The sequence below is a fragment of the Lissotriton helveticus genome, chromosome 6, assembly GCF_964261635.1.
Source record: "Lissotriton helveticus chromosome 6, aLisHel1.1, whole genome shotgun sequence".
NCBI classification, from domain to species: Eukaryota; Metazoa; Chordata; class Amphibia; order Caudata; family Salamandridae; genus Lissotriton; species Lissotriton helveticus.
Window position 1 is genome coordinate 367,948,344 of NC_136067.1, and position 22,659 is coordinate 367,971,002.

Below are 22,659 nucleotides of genomic sequence, written 5' to 3' on the forward strand. Positions count from 1 at the left end.
AGGTTTCTGTTGAGGATGTTGTTGGATTTCAGTTTGAAAACAGTTCTGGTGTCAACTGCTATGCTAATGTAGTAGGTAATGTTGTTTTTTTTCTTCAAAATTTACAAAAACAGATTGTCGAAATTCGAGAACAAACATTGTGCTGTTTATTGAATTCTGTGTTAGAGAAATGTAGTAGTGATAGAGCAAAAATAGAAAGTGTTTCAGAAATTAGGAATCTTGTAGACATATGTTCAGGTCAAAATCAATTTTCACAGAATATTCAGCAGGATTGTCAGGAATTTTTAATGTATATGTTTGATGTATTGCAAGATGAAGGAGTAGATATAAAAAATCTTTTTAGCCTTTCTTATCAATGGCAACATGACTGTGATAACTGTGCTTCATCAAGTACTACTAGAATAGACTCTGAAAGATTTATATATTTGACTTTACCAGACTGCAAATCAGTGCCTTTTAATAATCTAGTTAAAGCAGCGGATCACAATATGGTGTGTACCCAATGTAACTCTGCAATGCTGTCCACATTATTTCTGCAAAATTATGGTCACTATGTCATTTTACTTTTCCAACGATGTAGACCTGATGGAACTAAATTGTCAACTTCTATTAAAAATTTCGTGGCTTCTCAGTTATCGATATCAAGAAGGACCTTTGCAACTGTAGCTATTATTTTTCATGACGGTCCTTCTACAACATCAGGGCATTACACATGCTATTTAAAAACTTCTAAAGGTTGGACCCAATGTAACGACACTCATTTGACTTCCAAACAACGTTTGCCTTATGGCTTTATAAATTCATACCTAGTGTTTTTACTGCCAAAATTTAGGTAAAGGTATTTGGCCTATGAAGACGGGAGGAGTACTGATATATACTCATACATCTGACACTATTTGGCCAAATGGAAAGGTGCAGGAATGAGTAAAGAGTCATGACTGAAAAAAAGGAGTATATGAAAATATTGAAAATATTTCAGATGTTCTTGGAGTTTTTCTTCTAGAAAGTCGATGAAATTGATTTTTTTACTGAACAGCAAAGTACTTTGCAACGAGAAAAGGACCTCCATGATATACTATTTGGCCTCAAGGAAAAGTAAGTCAATCAAACATTAGTGTACATTTGTCATTTGTTAGTATCTAAGGTTTTTTTTAAAACACAATCTTTTAGATTGTGTTTTTTTTTCCTGCTGTCATATGATGAGTAATTTGAACTCACTGTTTTAAGTGAAATTCAATATATTCTGAGAACAGCAAAAATAAACTATGTAACATGTTGTACAAGTTATTCTATACTTTGGATTGTGTAAAATAAATTGTATTCCCATTCTCTGACACTCGCTTTCCTTTTTCCATCCTCTTTCAGCTCTTTTAACTCACTTATAATGTCTTTCTCTCACTCTCTGTAACCCCCGTTCCCTTACTCCACTTCTTTGACAACCCCTCATTTTCATTTCAACTGTCTGCATCACCTCTCTCCCTTGCATAACTTTTCAGCTTTCAGTCTCTCTGCTTTACTTCCCTTTTCCGTATTTTCCTCCTTTGCTCTTTTAGTAATTCCTGTTTACTCACTCAGCACTATTATCGCACTCTATCTCTTTAAATCACCCAATCTCCCTCGCTTATCTTTGTTTGCTCCTTACTTTTGACCTTTTCTATATATTTTTCGTTCACTACTTCTATGTCCTCAGTGCCTCACTCTCCTTGTGTTATGTTCACTTGTGTTTATCTACCTTCTATCATTCCTTTTACAACAACTTCACTGCTCCTCTCTCATCGTTCTTCATCCCATTTCTTTTACTCTGGTTCCATTACTATCTCTCATTTCCTATATTTCACACTGTTATGATTTTTTAACCTCTTCATTTGTATCTTTTAATTTAAAATACATATTTTACTAATTATAACTTATTTTTTCTGCTCTCTTTCACAGATATAAAGTGTACTAAAAAAATGTAATTAAAGTTACATTTATTATATGGTAAGTGTGACTAAAAAAATGTAGTTTGTCATCACCCTTTGCTTTAAGCTCACTAATATTTTCTCAACCAACCTCACTCCTGTTTCTTTACTCTGCTTCCCTCACTTATTCTTATTCTCCATGTTTACTCCAATTTCCCTATTTCCCCTCTCATATTCAACTTCTTTCAGTCCCTATTCTTTACTTCCCTTACCCTCTGTTCTCTTCCTTTGCTTCTTCACTCATTCTCTTAATTATTTACCTTACTCCTACACACACACCTCATCCCCGTCCCAACACATACACACACCTCTGACATACACCACACACACACATCACACACACACCTCATACACAGAAAAAAATCCCCCCACACACACACTTCACATACACACACACATTCCATTCAGGTACTGTTACCGTTATTTTCTCTGTTCTTTGTGTTTGTCACTCCCCATCTCTTATCCTAATTCAATTTTTCACTGTCTTTCACCCCTCTTTACTTATACTAACTGGTCTTTTCTTACCCTCCCTCACCGTTATTCATTTATCCCAGTTACGTCACTACCGTTCATTCTCAATTTTTTTCTGTCCTATCGTTTTCTTTCAACACCCACTCACATTCTCCCACTATCTCTAGTTTAGTGTTCTTCCTCTCTCTTCCCTTCTTTCGCTCCTTTAGTGATTTTACTTTTCTCATTTTCACCCTATTACACATTGTCTTTTTTTAACTATGTAGTAAACAATCCCTCTGTGTTTCTCCCTCTAGCTCTCTTTCTCTTAACATTACTCTCTTTGTGTTCTTCCCTCATGCTAACATCTTCATACATTTTTTTTTCTTTTTTTTTTTTTGGTGCACTCCCCGGTGCGCGCCCCGGTGCACGTACCGGTACGCGTACCCTGCAGAAAAAAGATTGACACAGATTCTTTAAAAATATAGGTTTATTTTTATAAAGTAAAGGTAGTTCTAAAAAGAACTGTTTTTTTTCTTCTTTTTTGTTGTTTTACATTTTTTTTATGTTTTTTTGAACATTTTGTACTTTTTTTGGCTTTTCTGAACACTTTTATATTTTTTTTTTGTATTTTTTTATGGGGAGAAACAAAAAACAGGGAATTGTAATTGGCTCAACTGGAGCATAAAAAAAAATCAGGAAAAATTAGTTTTTTTTTGGACACTTATGGTTATCACCAGAAACCATAATAAGTTCAATGCTTTGCTCACCATAAGCAAGTAACTTGTTACAATATTTGCATAAAATTTTGTAATCATTAAACTTTGGTTGGATAGTAGCCAATGTGCCTCTTACCCCCAAACCCGATGGAGTGGGTTGTTTTGATGTTGAGCCTCGAGCCGATGATGGGGGTAGTTTACTGCAGAGGTCCCTTAACTCTGCATTAGAGTAGTTGTTTGGATGCCAACGCATCATGTGGCGAATCATCGTATGATTCTCGAAGGAATACTTTTTGTTAGGGTTCCCCCTGGATAGCTGATCACCACAAATTAAGCAAGTCACCTTTGCTGCGTTGACTTTTTTAAAACCCCTTGGGAGTTTGTAGAACTGCCATACAAAGTGCTCTTTGGGTTTGTAGGGCTGTTTATCTTCTGGCAGGAACTCCCTTGTCTGTGCCTCCTCTTCCTCATCCTCCTCCTCTTCCTGTTCACCACCAATATAATCTTCTGGTGGTCTTTTAGATGGTGGTGGTGGTGGGCCAGATGCTCCAGCTGCTGATACTACTGTAGCCATTTTCTGAGATAGAACTCGAAACAGGTCTTCCTCAGTCAAAGGACAAAGTCACAGTAAGGAAAAAAGGAGGGGGCTTTCATCATTTGGAAAACAAAAGTGTTCTGGACCAATGAAAAGTGTTATTTTCAAGTCACATGATCCAAGCTTTCATCATTTGGAAACCAAAACTGATCTGCACCAATGAAAAGTGTTATTTTCAGATCATATGACCCGATGCGCTTATGCTACGTGCCCCGGGGCGCGCCCCGGGGCGCGTCGCGTAAGCGCGTCATGACGTTGCGTGATCGTATGCGATCGCGTGATTCCGGGTGTGCTTACGCAGTGTGTCATATGACACATCACGCGACTACGCGAAACGTCATGATGTTGTTTTTGTTCGCGGGAATAGCGCTCTCGGGACGCTCCCCGGTTCGCGCCCCGGGGCGCGCCGTAACATTGCGCTTACCCGTGCGTTCACCGGTACGCGCCCCGGGAGCGCTCCGGGGCGCGTACCAGGGCAAACAATAAAAAAAAATATATTTACACTATTTAAAATTTGTTATAAAAATTATTACTTTCTCACCTGTAGATATTTGCTATTAAAAAACCTATGAAATTCACTGAAAAAACCATAGGTTTCACCCCAGTTATAGTTAGGAATTAGCATTTAAAAAACCTATTAAATTCACTGAAAAAAACATAGGTTTTACACCAGTTATAGTTAGCTGGAAATTTTACTCGCATAAAACCATTGAAATTCCCACGTTATAGTTAGTTGGACTCACTATAACTTGCGCGTGCAATGCACTGCTGATGACGTCACATATTACATCACTCATGACATGGTCAGTGACATCAGTCATGACATCACTGATGACACCATCCTTGTGACAGAGTGACAGACCTCCTTTCACTGTAATGTAACCCTTGAAACACATATTCAAAAATAGAAACTAAAATTTTCAAAAAAATGGAGATACCCATACCAGTTACAACAACCAATTCAATAATTCCACCATCTATATATACATCCACTCATTCACCAACAGTTCTATATAGTCACTCATACATATACTCACTCATCATATGTAGTGATACACCTATACATCCTGTTACACACTGACAGGCATCCAAAAGTTACTCACACACATACTCACACATGCAAATAAACTATTGAACATCCATTCATTAGCATATACAGCTATACACACACTACCACTTTACTTCTAAGGAAACTTACACATACTTACTCTCTTAAACAATCACTTATAGAAACACATACTAATTTAAACAGGAACTCTTAGAATCCCTCACTCTCACATATACTCACTTATATACATCAATATTCACATATACTAGATTAAAACATATGTAGTTACTGATAAAGACACTAGTGAGACAGTCATTCACTCACTAACACACACATATACTCACTCATCCACCCATACAGTCCTGCACATATGCTGTCTTCAAAACACATACAAAGAGTGAGTCAGTCATTCATGTATCTATGTGCTAAGTAACACTCCCACCAACCATATAGACACTCATATTGATATTAAAAAAAATCTAATAACACATATACCTACACATGTAGCTACTCACCAACCCATGCAGCCACTTATACACAAAGTGAAACATTAATACATATATTTAAATATTTAAACATTACTCACTAATATTTATTTTTCAGAAAGACACACATTCACTGAATGGTGTCATCAGTGATGTCATGAGTGATGTCACTGACCATGTCATGAGTGATGTAATATGTGACGTCATCAGCAGTGCATTGCACGCGCAAGTTATAGTGAGTCCAACTAACTATAACGTGGGAATTTCAATGGTTTTATTCGAGTATAATTTCCAGCTAACTATAACTGGTGTAAAACCTATGGTTTTTTCAGTGAATATATATATATTACCTACTGGCGGTCGCCAGTAGGTATATATAGTTAGGATTTTTTCCCAATGGGATTTTTGAAAATTCTCTGTCTAATAACTTTGGCGTTTGTGGACGGAATTGGCTGAAATTTTCTGGAAAATGGAACATTTTGTTTCTGAGCAGCCCCTGAAAATTTGGGGGGGGTTCGTCCAGGGGGGGCCGAGAAAAAAGGGGGGTCCCAAAACGTGTTTTTAACATTGAGTTTTCCATAGGGCGGTTAGCCTCACTTTTAGCCCGAACGGCTGAATGGATTTGCACGAAACTTGGCTAAATTGTAGGGACTGGTAGCCCGATGTGCCTTTTGTAGGTCTCAATATATGTGCTGCAGTGGATTTTGAGAAATTAACGTTCAAAAAAAGATATATATCTGTAAGCGCGGACCGGGCAGCGCCCCGGTTCGCGGACCTTAAGCGTACCGGAACTTCGCGTAGCGAAGCTGATTGGCTCTCCGGTGTCTGTCAACATTCTAAACAGTCCGGAGCGGCCGCCATCTTGTCTCTCGGTAGGATCGAGAGACAAGAGGAGGCCAAAACAAAGGGGGAAATAACTATAAGGGGGCATAGTAGATCCTCGCTGACCCCCTAGGTTTAATGTGGAGGTTTTAAAGGGGCCCCGCGGGGCAAAAAAAAAGAAATTTTTTTTTTGTTTTTTTTCGTGGTTAGCGCCCGGTCCGCGAACCGGGAAGCGTTCTGGGGAGCGTACTACAATGAAAAATGAATGATAGTCTTTTCAAATGCTGTATGTTAATTGATTGTTGGATTTTTTGATTATTTTTTATTTCCTTTATCTTCCCAGGGAGCGACCCGGTACGCGAACCGTTGAGCGCCTCGGTTCGCGGACCTTAAGTGTTCCGGGAGTCCACCATTTTGTGTTTCGGTCGAATTAAGATACAAGGTGGAGGGCAAATAATGTTCGGAATGGGTAGAAGGGGGCACGGTAGAGTTATCTTGACCCCCTAGGTTTTCTGAGGGTGGCTGAGGAGGTTTATATGTGCGAAAAAAAAACATTTTTTTTAAAAAATTTCGCGAGGTTAGCTCCCGGTACGCGTACCGGGTAGCGCCCCAGGGAGCGTACTTTGTTGAAAATTAGTGAAAAAAGTTAGAGTAAAATAATAATTGTGAGTGATTAGATGTAGGGTAGCTCTGAGAAGAGCTTTTGGGTTTATGGTACATTTAGGTACTTATAAGTAGGTACCAATGCACATTCTTAAATTCAGAGTGAAAACTCTGTTGCCCTCATCTGAGAAGTGAACTCCATCTCCTCTGTAGATATCTTGCATGTAGTAACGCAAGTTATTGTTGTACAGGGAGCCCATTCCATGGTCTCTCATGTAAGCTGAAACAGATTTGTTTACATGCTTCCTCGACTTCTCAATTTGTGGACAAAATTGGTTTGACCACCTCCATTTCTGTCTTTGGCATATATTTGAATATACCAAGGCAGTCTGAGGAAAAAGTGCCATTAATTGCTCAAAGGTGTCCTTTAAAAGCATTTCCAGACCTACACCAGTCAAAGTGCCCAAGTCATTACCTCCACAGTGCACAATTAACAGGTCAGGTTTTGGCAAATGCATAAAGGTTTTCACCAATGGTATCAATTGGTGACATTTTAATCCTCTGTGGCCAAACCACTTAATTTCCACATCTTGTAAATTGAGGTTAGGTAAATTCCTGCTTTCAACGTACCTTTGAGCCCAGTGAATATAACTATGACCAACAATCCAGACAGAAAACATGGTGAGAGAAGGTTCTCCTGCAGTCAGATGAAGTGTGGCAATGAAATGGCAGTTGAAAAAATGAGAGTGTAAAATGAAAAAAAAACTGTGGAGTTTCTGTGTTCATGAAGCAGTAACAGTGATTGGTGGATTTTGATTGATGAAAACAGAAAGTTAGGGTGCACAGATGTGTTCTTTGAAAGATGTATTTTGAGTGGTCAATAAAAAATCATTAAATGAAAGAATGCACTGGATATGCAGGTGCACTCAGAGTTCAGAGTTCAATTGCAACATTGTTGTGTGAACTTGCAAACACCAGAGTTTTTCCAAGAGGTGGTTGCTATGGAAAATAGGCAGAAAGGGCAGAGGGGGAAGGGTTTTCATTTGAAAAAAAGTGAGGGAAGAGTTTTGATTGGGTGACATGAGAAATATGTGTGAAGAATTACAGCATTTCTGTGCTTTTGATAGCTGCAGACTCTGGAGTGCATACCTTTTGCTCTGCTGAAGACAAATTGGTGTGTTTCTTAGACTGTTTTCAAACTCAAAGTATTTGCTAAGGTGAGAAAATATTTCTTTAATTTAGATAGAGAATAGTGTGCTTTAAGGAGAAAATTATGATTTATGTGGCGCAAATTGCTTGTAAATATGCTCTCACATGTGTATGGAAAATTTTGATTTTGAATGTTTGTGTTACATAGCCATGTTAAAAGTGACCCAACCATGCTGGAAAGCCAATCAAAAAATGCTTTCATGTGTTTTAATGACATTTTAAGTCATTTTCCCATGTGCAGTGTTTAGAAATTATGATTTGAAAATCGTTTTTGGGGAAAAGGAATTGTTTTTAAATTCATGACAAGGACATAATGGTGTATGCTTCTTTATAAGGCAATTGACTGTCCCTGATGTTATTTTTCTCATTTTAGTGTAAGACCTTTCTCTGTGGCGCAAATTGCTTGTAAATATGCTTCCACATGTGCATGGAAAATTTAGATTTTGAATGTTTGTGTTACATAGCCATGTTAAAAGTGACCCAACCATGCTCGAAAGGCAATCAAAAAACGCTTTCATGTGTTTTAATGACATTTTAAGTCATTTTCTCATGTGCAGTGTTTTGAAATTATGATTTGAAAATCGTTTTTGGGGAAAAGGAATTGTTTTTAAATTCATGACAAGGACATAATGGTGTATGGTTCTTTATAAGGCAATTGACTGTCCCTGATGTTATTTTTCTCATTTTAGTGTAAGACATTTCTCTGTGGCGCAAATTGCTTGTAAATATGCTCCCACATGTGCATGGAAAATTTTGATTTTGAATGTTTGTGTTACATAGCCATGTTAAAAGTGACCCTACCATGCAGGAAAGCCAATCAAAAAACGCTTTTATGTGTCTTAAGGACAATTTAAGTAATTTTCCCATGTGTAGTGTTTTTAAGTTATGATTTGAAAATCGTTGTTGAGGTAAAGGAATGTTGTTAAAATTTATGTGCGCCATATGCCCCCAAATTTCTTTTTTAGGGTTGCAGCAGGGTGTTCTTGAGACACCCCTGCACCTTTGGAATAAATTCCTAATTTGTGATGAGCAAATTGTTAATCGCAAATTGCACCTTCATTTATATGAGCCTCCTAGCCCATGGAAATGAATGGGTAAAATAGCAATTAGCAATTTTCTCATCGCAAATTAGGAATGGTAAAGAATCGCTAATTATTCCTTAAAATTTGCTTTTTTGGAAATGCAAAATAGTTATATGATACATATGGCGGTTGATGTCTAACAAGATAAGAAGCTTATGGATTCATTTATGGTGACTGGCGCAATGAAGTAGACATCACTTACTTCATTGGTAGAGCTTTACATGTATTATCTCCTCTGTATTCTTCATCAAGCGTAACTTTAATCTGCAATCCTGAGTAGGCCTCACTTTAAACAAACCTCTGGATAGGCTACATCTTATTGTTATCCTGTATTAATCATTTAAAATGCTAGGGACAGATTTATGATAGGTGTATACCTCTTTTGCGCCACTTAGAAAACATTGTCCATGGGGAAATGACTTAAAATGTCCTTAAGACACATGAATGTGTTATTTTAAAACGTTTGCAATTTTTTTGGGTCACTTTCAACATGGCTATGTGACTGAAACAGTCAAAATCTAAATTCGCAATGCACAGGTGGGAGCATATTTACAAGGAATGTGCTCCATGGGGAAAGGTCTTATAATGTAATATGGGAAAAATGACATCAGAGACACTGAAATGCCTTATAGAGAAGCATACACCATTATGTCCTTGTCATAAATTTGCAAACCATTACTTTTCCCCAAAAACGATTTTCAAATTATATTTTGAAAACACTGCACATGTGGAAATGACTTAAAATGTCAATAATTCAAAATTTGCGATTCCTTAAATGCAATGTATCAAAAAAAAAATATGTAAAAAATGATATTAAGGATTTGGAAACTACCACCAACTTCTAGTTTGTGGTAATTTGCGAATTGTTTTCAAAAAGCATTTTTTTCAACAAAAAAAAAAGGTCCCATATGACGCCCATACATGCCCTTAGGGCATGTAGGTGTGCCATATGCTCCCAAATTTCTTTTTCAGGGGTGCAGCAGGGTGTTCTTGAGATACCCCTGCACGCTTGAAAAAAATCCTATTTTGTGATGAGCTAATTGCTAATCACAAATTGCAACCTTCATTCCTATGAGCCTCCTAGCCCATGGAAATGAATGGGTAATTTGCAATTAGCAATTTGCTCATTGCAAATTAGGAATAGTAAAGAATTGCTATTTATTCCTTAAAATTTGCTATTTAGGAAATGCAAAATAGTTTGATGGTACATATGGTGGTTCATCTGTAACAAGATAAGAAGCTTAGGGATACATTTATGATGACTGGCGCAATAAAGTGCACATTACTTACTTCATTGGTAGGCCTTTATATGTATTATCTCCTCTGTATTCTTCATCAAGCGTAACTTTAATCTGCAATCCTGAGTAGGCCTCACCTTAAACAAACCTCTGGATAGGACACACTTTATTGTCATCCTGGATTAATCATTTAAAATGCTAGGGACAGATTTATGATAGGTGTATGCCTTTTTTGTGCCACTGTGCGTCACTTTTATGATGCAGCGGTGGTGCAAAAGATTTGCTATGAGGCGACAACATTACAAATTGATGCATTTAGGCAGATATGTCATGGTGTAAAAAAAACGTACCACATAAAACCCAAGCAGCAGTGATGCAAAAGATGCACCATGTCGCAAGACAGGCCTCACTTGGGGCCATATGTATCAAGCTAATTAGCATTTGCAAAGATCAAAATTCTATGAATTTCGGCCTTTGCGAATGTTAATTAGACAAATGGTATGTATCAAACAAGTTTGATGCAAAATAAGGAGTAGCAAAATTTGCTATTCCTTATTTTTGCAATTGCACTGAAGGATTTGCAAATTTTGTGACTACTTAAATGCAATGTATCAAACAAAAACTATGTAAAAAATGACATTAAGGATTTGGAAACTATTGTGGTAAATTGGTGGTAATTTGTGAATTCTTTTCAAAAAGCTTTTTTTCAAAAAAACAAAAGGTGCCATATGACGCCAACACATGCCCTTAGGGCATGTATGTGTGCCATATGCCCCCAAATTAGTTTTTCAGGGGTGCAGCAGGGTGTTCTTGAGACACCCCTGCACCCTTGGAAAAATTCCTAATTTGTGATGAGCAAATTGCTAATCGCAAATTAAACCTTCATTCATATGAGCCTCCTAGGCCATGGAAATGAATGGGTAACTTGCAATTAGCAATTTGCTCATCGCAAATTAGGAATGGTAAAGAATCGCTATTTATTCCTTAAAATTCGCTATTTAGAAAATGTAAAATATTTTGATGATACATATGGCAGTTCATCTGTAACAAGATAAGAAGCTTAGGGATAGATTTATGATGACTGGTGCATCACCAGGGATGTGACAGTCATCCTGCGCCGCTGTTCCGCCACCCATGTTGTGCTGCATTTACAATGCGGCGCAGCATGGGGCAAAAACGCGTCACGCATCTGTGCCGTAAAGGTGGCGCATTGCTGGAGTTGTATCGCAAGTGCGATGCAGCTCCAGCAAGGCTCAGGGGTGCCCCATCTCCACAATGCTGCGTCAAGACCTATGCCAGCTTCAAGCAGGCGCAGGGTTTTGACGCAGCTTTCTCCTATCTGATTGTAAATGCGGCACACCATGGGTGGTAAAGCAGTGGTGCACATTAACTGGTGCATGCCTGGGGATGTGCCATTTAATATAAATCTGCCCTTTAACATTTAAGTATGTGCAGGGGACACAGAGTCGGTGAGGCTTATCCAAGGTTAAGAAGAGATGAGTCCTGTTCAGTGAAAAATTAGACATAGGCTTCACCTGCTCAGCATTGCTGGACATGGCTAAATAATAGCTGCAAAATGTTAATCTTGTTAAACAATTTTACTATTATAATCTCTGAGATTTGTTTCTTACTCTGCAACATCTCATTGTTGTTATCTTTCTTTAAAGATAAAGACAACCTCAACATGAGCGACAATCTGCAATCAGTTGATTTTGACCTCATCATTGAACTTGTAATTGAAACATCAGTGGATGTTGATCCTTTGGATGATTTAAATCCTGAGGATGAAGAAGAGCGTGATGAGGATGCAGATTTGTCCGAATTATATGATATAGGATGGGAAGCTGACCTGCTTGAGCCTTTGGAAATATAAACATTTATTTTTAAAATTTATAATCAATAAAAAGTAAAAAGGTAAACCGTTTAATTTAAAAATAAAGACACCTTCAAAAACAGGTTATGTGTAGTGTCTTCAATAAAATATTAAAATATGCTCATAAAATTAGATCAGATTCACATATAAAATAGCATAGGTAACATAAATATAAATGTCATTTCTTTTCTGGTATTTCTGTATTGTAAAATTGCCAATGACTAAAAAATCTTCAAATTAAAATGTCAAGTAGTGTGTTAAGTTTTTGATCACTGTTACTGATTTACTGTTTGGTAATAATGTTTATTAACATTTTTTATTATATTTTTCCACAGATTCAACTGCAGATCATTTCAAGATTTCACCATGCCTACAATACAAAGACAGATAAAGGCTGCAAAACGTCAAAGACAGCAGGTGAAAAAAAAAACGCAGCAGTCCTCTAACAAAAAGATTTCTCAAGCCACGAAGAAAGCACCGGGTAAGAGCTCTAAATATTTCATAAGAAATATTTGTAATAAAAAAAATATTACTACAGAAAATGTTTCAGTCCATAAAACGAGAAGGAAATCAAATGGAAAGAAAAGGACAATGAAAAATGTTACTGCTAGAGCAAGAGATAAATCTGTGCATGATAGTAGAAGGAAACAACAGTTTAGGGAGATTCGTAAACGAATGTTCCGCAACAGGATAATTGGCAATTTGTTAAAAAATATTAAGAAAGGTCAACAGAAACTAGTTTTTTATAAGAGAAAAAAAAAAGTTGAGAAAGTTATTGATCAGGCATTTGAAATTAAACGTAAGTTATTTATTTTGATAATCAATAGAATTAGGAAGCTAAACAAGGCAATTTTTGATTTCAAAAGAAATAGTAGATGGAAGAGAATAGTTAATCGTAGTAATTTTTGTGAAGTTTTTTCTGGAGAATGGATGCATAGTTCAAGCTGTGAGGCATTTTTTAATGAGGAGAGTTATTTCCAGGATAATGATTTGGTGCATGCAGTTGACACCAGTGGTCGTGCTTATGAAGTGAAAGATGGTTGTCCAGTTGAAAAAGAAAAACTTGTGACAACAGAGGCAGAAGAGTTGTTAGGTAATGAGGTTTTAGGAAGACGTGCTAAGGGTCCTGTGTACACCTGGAAGTGTAGTAGTATTTGCAGTGTGCGACAGGATTCCATCAATTTGCTTTGTGCTTTTGTACGGTCATTTAACAAAAAAAGTTTGAAGCAGAAAATGATGTTGTTGCAAGAATTAGATCCTTGCAGAGTAAGAGAAGTGACAGGTTTGCATGGTCATTCACTGGCTTGTCTTTCCAGGAGAGTATGCCAGAGTGTTTTTCATCATTTCAGGATGCTAGCAGTGCATCATAACAAAGTGAGGAAATTAGTTAGAATGTTGTATTATGCTAAGAGTCCAGCAATTATGCTTAAACAATTATGCGCTGCTCTTTTGCATGGTTCTGAAATAGATGTGAAGAATATATGTGAAGAAATTGAGTTTTGTTACTTTGGAAGTAAAGAGGAGAATGTTGAAATTGAGCAAGAAGTAGAGGGTCATGTGGAAGATAGTGTACAGGTTTCCAGTACAGATAATTTCCAGAGGGAAATTGCGACGTTTGACGTGAAATCAAGTGAGAGGCCTAATTTCACTTGTGTGTGTTGTAGACGCACTTATTATAAGAATCAGACTAAGTTAGTGGATTTATATGCAAAAAGTGAAAGGGAAAATAATAGTGAATGGAAGGATTTTGCAACATACTTGATGGTAGAAAATTGTTTTGATTTGGGATTGGATCAACGTGTGTGTACTTATTGTTGTAACAAATTAAAACAAAACCAGATGCCTGCTAGAGCAGTTCATAATAATCTGGAATTGGTTGAGATTCCTTCTGAATTGAAGGACTTAAATACTTATGAATCTATTTTGATTCAAAGTATCCATCCCTTTCAGGCTATTGTAAGAATGGAGCCAAAGACAGGGAAATTGCCTCCATCAGATTTACAGAGAGGATTAAAGGGAAGAGTTGTTTATTTGCCTCTAGATTTCAAGAAAAACATTAACACAATTGGAGTAGAAAAAGTGGAAGAGGAACTTCTGGTTATCTTAGTTAATGGGGTTCCGACAAAGAATAAGAAAATATGGCAAGATTTAGTAGATGTTAGGAAAGTTAAAAAGGCAACATTGTATTTGAAAAAAAATAATAAATACTATAAGAATGTATATGTTGCAGAAGAGGAAGTAAGTGAGGAAGAGGATAGCGATTTGTGTGCTGGTCAAATTGAGAAAGTAGAACCCTCTACTAGTGAAGAAATATATGAACATTATAGTGTTCATCCTTTGCATTCCAAGGAAGTCATGGGGAATGCTATTGAGTTGTTTCAAATGAAACAAGCCAAAGGGAGTCCCATTAGTGTTTGGGAGGAAAGTTTGGAAGCTCGGTGTTTCCCACAGCTTTTTCCAACAGGTCAGGGAGGAAGATATGATGAGCGACCTCATCAAATTCCTGCTTCTGAATACCGGACTTTGCGATTGTATGCAGGAGATGCTAGGTTTCGACAATGCATTCCTTATTTGTTTCATCTCCTGTTTGAAAGCGATCTGTCTGGACTGTCATATGCAGTGAACCACATCTTGAAAAGTGGTATACACATGCAAAACATCTCGGCAAGTGATTTTATGGATAAAGTCAATGTCCAAGATAGTATTTTGGATTCTCACCTGATTAATCTCATGGCGTGTCAGCGTGGTACTAATGAGTACTGGTACCGTCGTCATGGTGATTTAAAATGTATGCTGAGGAACTTAGGTACTCCCACATGGTTCCTCACTCTGAGTTGTGCCGAGTATGGCTGGGAAGACTTACTTCAATTTCTACGAGAGGCAAATGCTAACGTAGATAACATCGAATTCAAGACACCCGGAGAACTGTGCTCTTTGGATCCAGTCAATGTATGTAGGTACTTCAATCATAGATTTGAAGCTATGATGTCTTTCATCATGAATAAGAAGAATCCACCTCTTGGAGAGGTGTTGGATTTCTTCTGGAGAAAGGAGTACCAAGCAAGAGGTGCTCCTCATATACATATGTTGCTGTGGATCAAGGATGCACCTAAATTTGGAACGGATCCAGAAGACTCAGTGATGAGTTTCATCCAACAGTATTCTACGTGTGCTGTTCCAAACGCAAAGGAGAAGAAAAGCCTAAGAGAAAAAGTTCTGCGTTTCCAAAGCCATCGATGTGGAAAGTACTGCCGTCGTAAATTCCGAAACAAAGACAAGTTCTACACCAAATGTCGTTTCGGCTTTCCACGACCGGTGATTTCTAAAGGAAGAGTAAACAGTTTGATGTCTTCGCTGCGACATAATGTGATGAAGAAATCACCTAAAAACACATACAATTTGAAGAGGAACGAAGAGTCCAAGTACATCAACGACTACAACCCGGTGATTTTGTCCATGTGGAATGCTAACATGGATATACAGTTTGTGGCTGATAACTGTATGGCTGCGGCTCGGTATGTGACGTCTTACATCACCAAAAAAGAGAAGACAGAATTGAAGGATATGTGGGAGGACATTTCCCATGAAAAGAGCCTCAGCAAGAAGTTGTACAGTTTCAGTCTGAAGATGTTGTCGCATCGAGAAATCGGAGCGTACGAATGTTCTGACCGGTTGTCTTCAGCAAGTCTCTATGCCAAGTCCAGGAGTATCGTTTGGGCGAGTCTTGGTCTTGCTGCAACGCGTAATCGAGTTCTCAAACCTGTGCGGGAAATTGAGTATTTGGCGGAAAAGGAGCCAAACAGTACCGACATTTTGAAGACAAACATGTTGGATACATATTATCCAAATCGAAGCAGTCACCTCGAGAATGTTTGTCTGTATGAGGTTCTGCAAAATTACATATTCAAGAGGAACATCAAAGAAGATACTGAGAAAGGAGTGTATGCTGTAATAGGAAGTGAGGGATGTCTGGTCAAGCAAAGAAAATGCCACTTGGTAAACCATCGAAAATTGAGTGGCGAATCTCCTGAAAAAAAGGAGTTTTTCTATTTAGCACTTTTGCAACTTTTCAAGCCTTGGCGTGCAGAAGAGGAACTGCTTGGAGATTTCCTCTGTTACGAAGACTCTTTCAATGCCGCCAAGGAGACCATAGAATGTCCTGCTTTTCCCAAATATGTAGAAATGTTGAATGCGGAAATTGAGCAGGAAGCAACGATTGCAGCCGAGATTGCCAGAGACAGTTCTCAGGACAGTCAGAGTTCTGCTTCATTGAGTCAGGATCCACTAGGAGGACCTCTTATCGAAAATGAAGCTGCCACTGCTATGAATGAAGTGGAAAGAGCCATGGCACATGCTCAAGAGGATGCGGTTAACTTAGAAGAGTTGGAAAGGCAACTCAACGTTGAGCAGAGGAAAATATATGACGAAGTTACCATGCAAATTAATCATGGATTAAGTCATGATAAGAAAGAGTGCTCATGTACGTCGTTGAAGCCTGTCCGACTGTACGTGAGTGGAGAAGCGGGAACTGGAAAAAGTTTCCTCATTAAAGCAATTTCATGCTATTTGCAGGAAAGGACAGAGTCATCGCTGTCTTGTGTTGTCACTGCTCCAACTGGACTGGCAGCACATAATATTAAAGGGATTACTTTACATCGTTTACTGATGCTGCCAGTGGAGCATGACAACAAATTAGAATATCACAAGCTATCTGGAGATGCTTGTTTTGAAGTTTCAAGAATCTTGAGGAAAATGAAACTTCTTATCATTGACGAAGTAAGCATGGTTTCCAATGTCATGCTTGCCTTTGTGCATTTGAGGATGCAAGAAGTTCTCAAAACAGAGTATGATGTGTTATTTGGTGGCAAACACATCATTGTTTTCGGAGATCTTTTGCAGCTGACACCAGTGAAAGGGCAACCTGTGTTCAAAATGCTCACGCATGAAGATACCAGGAAGTGCCTAGGCAGCATTGGCAACGTCAATATATGGTTAAACTTCAATTATGCTGAACTGCATGAAAATATGCGTCAGGCGAAGGATGAAGTTTACAAGACTATTCTACAAGATGTTAGAATTGGAAAAGTGACCGAGCATGGGAAAGAAGCTTTACATGCACGATTACTGTCAAATTTATATCCAGAACAAGATGTTGTGCCTGAGAATATTTTTCAGAAAATTACTGAAAAGAAATCTGGAATATGTTTGATGCCAACTCTTGCAGAATGTGCCAAATTTAACAACAAAATGTTGCATTTAGAAAAGCAAGAGATTGTGAAACTGGAAGCTATTGATAGAGTAGAGCATATGGGATCAACAATTATTTTGTCTGAGAATCTGAAAACAAAATTGGATTCATTAGAGAAGAGTATATCTAAAACTGCAGGTTTTGAAAAGACTCTGAATGTGTGCTTGAACTGCCGTATAATTTTAAGAAGGAATTTACATGTTGAAAGAGGTCTGGTAAATGGATCAATGGGTAATGTTGTTGATTTTGTGAAATACAGAAATAGAGATGGAATTGAATTTTTAAAAATTAAATTTGATGGAATTGAGGAAGTACAGCTAATTGCTCGTTGTTCTGCTAGATTTTTGCTTGTAAAAGACTTATATGTTCGCCGTAAGCAGTTTCCTGTTTGCTTGGCATATGCGGTGACAATCCATAAATCGCAAGGTTTAAGTGTAGACAGTGCATTGGTGAATATTGGCAGTTCTGTGTTCAAGGAGGGTATGGCATATGTGGCATTGTCACGAGTTAGAACTTTATCGGGATTGTACTTGATTGAGTGTGATGTCACAAACATTTGTGCAGATCTAGATTGTGTTAAGGAATACAATAGGTTAAGAAGAGAGTATGCGCCACATTTGCCTCAGTTTCCTTTGTTTGAGAAACGTCTGGTAGGCCGGAAACGAAGAAATGAGAACAATACTGGGGAGGTTATAGCAAAAAGACAAAAAGTGAATGAACCTAAAATTACAAGCAGAAACAAAAAGGATTCTGTTGAAGATGTTGTTGGTTTTCAGTTTGAAAACAGTTCTGGTGTCAACTGCTATGCTAATGTAGTAATTAATGTTTTGTTTTCTCTAAAAAATGTAAAAGAAGAGATTGTGGTCAATTCTGATCAAAGATTTTGCGGTTTGTTAAATTCTGTGTTAGAGAAATGTACCACTGATAGAAGAAACATAGAAAGTGTGTCTGAAATTCGAAATCTGTTAGACAGATGTTCAGGCCAAACACAATTCTCTCAAAATATTCAGCAAGATTGTCAGGAGTTTTTAATGTATATGCTTGATGTATTACATGCTGAAGGTGTAGATGTAGATCAGCTGTTTGGGCTTTCTTATCAATGGCAGCATGACTGCGAGAACTGTATGATATCAAGTACTACTAGTGTAGACTCAGAAAGATTTATATATTTAACTTTGCCAGACAGTAAATCAGTCTCCTTTAATAAGCTAGTAAAAGCTGCTAATCACAACATGGAGTGTAGCCAATGTAAATCTGAAATGATGTCCACATTATTTATACGAACATATGGCCAGTACGTCATTTTAATGTTCCAACGATGTAGGCCTGATGGAACAAAATTGACAACTTTAATAAAAAAATTTGTAGCTTCGCAGTTGTCAATATCAGGAAGGACTTTTGTAACTACAGCAATTATATATCATGACGGCCCTTCAATATCATCAGGACATTACACAGCTTATTTAAAGTCTAGAAATGGCTGGTCATTCTGCAATGATTCTGTTTTAATTTTCAAAAAAAAATTGCCGTATGACCTTAAAAACTCTTACCTGGTGTTTTTAAAACCAAAATTTTAGGGAAATAATCTCGGGATGTGCTCTGTGGAATTTCAAGAAGTTCTAATGGCTCCTACACAATTTGGCCTTGAGGATAAGTGTAGTTCAGAGACATAACTTCTAATCATAGGACTGGACATCATGGAGATATATGTGCACTTTGAATGAGTTCAGAAAAACTGTTTCTTTTTATAAGCTAATTGAAGCAGCCAATCAAAACATGGAGTAGAGGGAATGTAAGTCTGCAATGCTGTCTACTGTTTTACATTGCTTTGTGATTAAAAGTGATGTAGAGAATTAAATAATTGTTGTAGTCATAGAGGTAGTGTAAGTCTGCTTCATATTAAGCAGTATCAGTGTCATAGGAAATGTAGAACATGACTGAGCAAGAAGGGGAAGATATTACTATTCCAGGATTGTGAAAATGATCTTCAACATTTTAATTCTGAAAGTTGCGGAAATGCCAAATGATGGGATTGGCTTACAAGAAATCCAAGAGTTGTAAATGGCTCTGACTAGATTTGGCCTTGTGGAAAATAGTGGTAGAGAGCAAGAAGTCATTTATTGCATGTAACGTGTTTTTAAAAACGATGGAGGTTTTCTTTCAGAAAGTGGCGGGCTGAAAGTAATAACAGCACAAAAGAGTGTAAGCTGTTCATAGGACATCCTTGGACGTCATGGAAAGTAAGTTAACTTTAAGGAGTTCTGAATTTTGATTTCTGATGTTGTATGGGTTTTTTAAACACAATCATTTTGATTGTGTTTTTTTTTCCCCGCTGTTACATGATGAATACCTTCAAGTCACTGTTTTTAGTGAATTTTGATACATTCTGAGAACAGCAAAAATAAACCATTTAACATGTATAATTAATTCTGTACTGTTTGCATTTATGATGTATATGTAGAACTGTGTAGGACGCATGGAGAAGGTGAGGCTTCTGTAAGTGTCAAAGTTGTTGCATGCAGTGCTGCACTTCTACGTATTCTTTCATATGCTGGACTACATCTGCACAATGAGATACCTAAGCAAAGGAAACACAAGTGATGTGATTGTGAAATGAGCAAAATAAATTGCACATATTTGAATTACATCACCTGTGTTTCCTATCATTATGAATCACATTGTGCAGATCAAGTTTAGGTCTGTCCAGGGAAACATAGGAGGTTTCTACTTTGTTGAAGAGTGCAGTGGACATGACTCACTTCATTGGTAGACTTTCACAGATATTATCTCCTCTGTACACTTCAACAAGTGTAAATCTCATCTTGAACTCTGAGTAGGCCTCACCTCAAACAAATCTCTGGATAGGAGACATGTTATTGGCATCCTGAAGCGACACTTTTCTGAAACAAGAGCAATGCAAAAGATGCACCATGTTTTAAGATAGGCCTCACTTCATCTGCATCAAGATACTGTTAGTTTAAAATGTATATCTTTAGGACTGTGTAGGGGACCTGGAGAAGCAGAAGCTTCTGTCAGTGTCAAAGTTGTTGAAAAACTATTTGTCCTTCAATCTTTTCCCTTGTCTTTTGTAATTTTTAAATACATGTTTTAATATTTTTCAAATGTTGGTTTTCTCTTTCACAGATTGAAAGTATAAAAATAAAAAGTGATTAATTTAACGGCAATTATAAGGTAAATAGTTGTACTCTTTTCGTTACATTTCTATCACATTCACCTACTATTAGATCCACTGCTTCACTTCTTTAACCCTCAGTTTCCTGCCTTTGCTACTTTCCTCATTCCTTTCTCTATTACCTACTTACTCAATCCTTCCACTCTTTTTCTCAGTCCCTCTGTTCTCATAGTTCCTCAGTCTTGTTCACTCACTCCGTCTCTATTACTCTTAGTGTCTGTGAATTACTTTCCCACCTTTTTTTTTGGACCGCTTCCCGGGAAGTGGCCCGGTTCGCAAACCAGCAGCGTTACGGGAGTCCACCATTTTGTGTTTCGGTCGAATCAAGATACAAGATGGAGGGCAAATAATGTTCAGAATGGGTAGAAGGGGGCACGGTAGATGTATCTTGACCCCCTTGGTTTTCTGAGGGTGGCTGAGGAGGACCATAGTTCTTCACTCTTGTTCATTCTCTCTGTTTCTATTAATGTCACTGTTTATGACTGATCAAATTTTTTTTTTTTTAAAAAGAACAGTAACTATAAGGGAAGGAAACAGACAGTTATGTTAAAAGAAAGACAGCTATAGGGAGTAAACTAAGGATACTGTTACCCGCAATCCACTGCTGTTGATGTTACTGACCATGTCATGAATGATGTAATATGTGACATCATCAGCAGTGGATTGTAGGTAACAGTATCTCTTGTTTACTCCCTAGAGCTGTCTTTCTTTTCACATAACTGTCTGTTTGCTTACCTTATACTTACTGTTCTTTTTTTAAAAAAATATTTTTTTTGGTTAGCTTCCGGGTAGCGCTCCGGGGAGCGAACTAAGAGAAATAGAGGTTGGCAGAGTTCCAAATATTCTACCAATTTTTTTATAATGGGGAGGTAGTTCTGAAAAGAACTTTTTTTTAATGTTTTTGTTGTTTTATATTTTTTTTAGTATTTTTTGAACATTTTTTTACTTTTTTTGTATTTTCTGAACGTTTTTAAATTTTTTTTGGTTTTTTTGGGGGGGGGGGGAAACAAAAACGATCCATTGTAAAGGGCTCAACAGGAGCAACAAAAAAAAAAGAATTTATTCTTTGGGGCGTCTCGGACAAACATTAACATGATTTTGAATAGCTCTCATAATCAAAATGATGCTACTTTCCCTGTAGCAGATGAAATCGCCACAGTGCACGCACACTTGCTTCACGTGCCCAAACAACATTTGGATGTTTGGGATCATCTCCCTCGCCTCTGGTCCCGACACCTCTGGAACAACCGATCTTCTTGCCATTGGGAGGGGATTTTGTTGCTCATCACGTAGCTGGGCAGCACTATAATTATTTGGGTGCCACCTACTCATATGCCGATGCATAGTGTGATTGCCGTAACTGTATTTTTTTTCAGTTCCCCTTGACAATCTATCACCGCATATACGGCAAAACACGTAGCGTGCATTCACTTTTTTTTGCCCCTCAGGAATTCTATAGAATTGCCAAATGTAATTCTCCTTTCGATTGTACCTCCTGGGCTCCTCTGGCAAAAACCTTGGCTCTTCCTCCTCTTCCTCCTCTTCCTGTTCTTCCTCTTCTTGCAAAATTACTTCAGCAGGTGGTCCTCTCTTTCTTGGATTTGGTGGAGGTGGTGGGTTAGAACCAGCTAAAGCTACTACTGAAGCCATGTCAAAGTGTAAGTAAAGGGTCTTTCTCTCACCAAGATGAAAGTCAGAGTGAGGAAAGAAGGAGGGATTTTCATCATTTGGGAAAAGCAAAAGTTGTAAACCAATGAAAAGTGTTCATTTTAGATCACATGACCTAGTATTACATCATTAGGAAACCAAAAGTGAAATGAACCAATGAAAAGTGTTATTACCGAGTCACATGACCTGCTGTGTTTACGTTACGCGGTCGGCGCCGCGCCGCGGATCGCTTCCGGTTCGCGTACCGGTGCGCTTCCGGGTACGCTAACGTAGCACGTAATATGACGTATTACGCGAGAACGCGAAACGTCATGCTGACGCGACGCGTCACGATGTTGTTTTCTAACGCGAGAGGTGCGCAAACGGAACGTTTACCGGTTCGCGGACCGGGTCGCGCCTCCGGATTGAGCTAACGGGAAGCTAACCGGTTCGCGTACCGGGAGCGAAACAAAAAAAATAATTAAA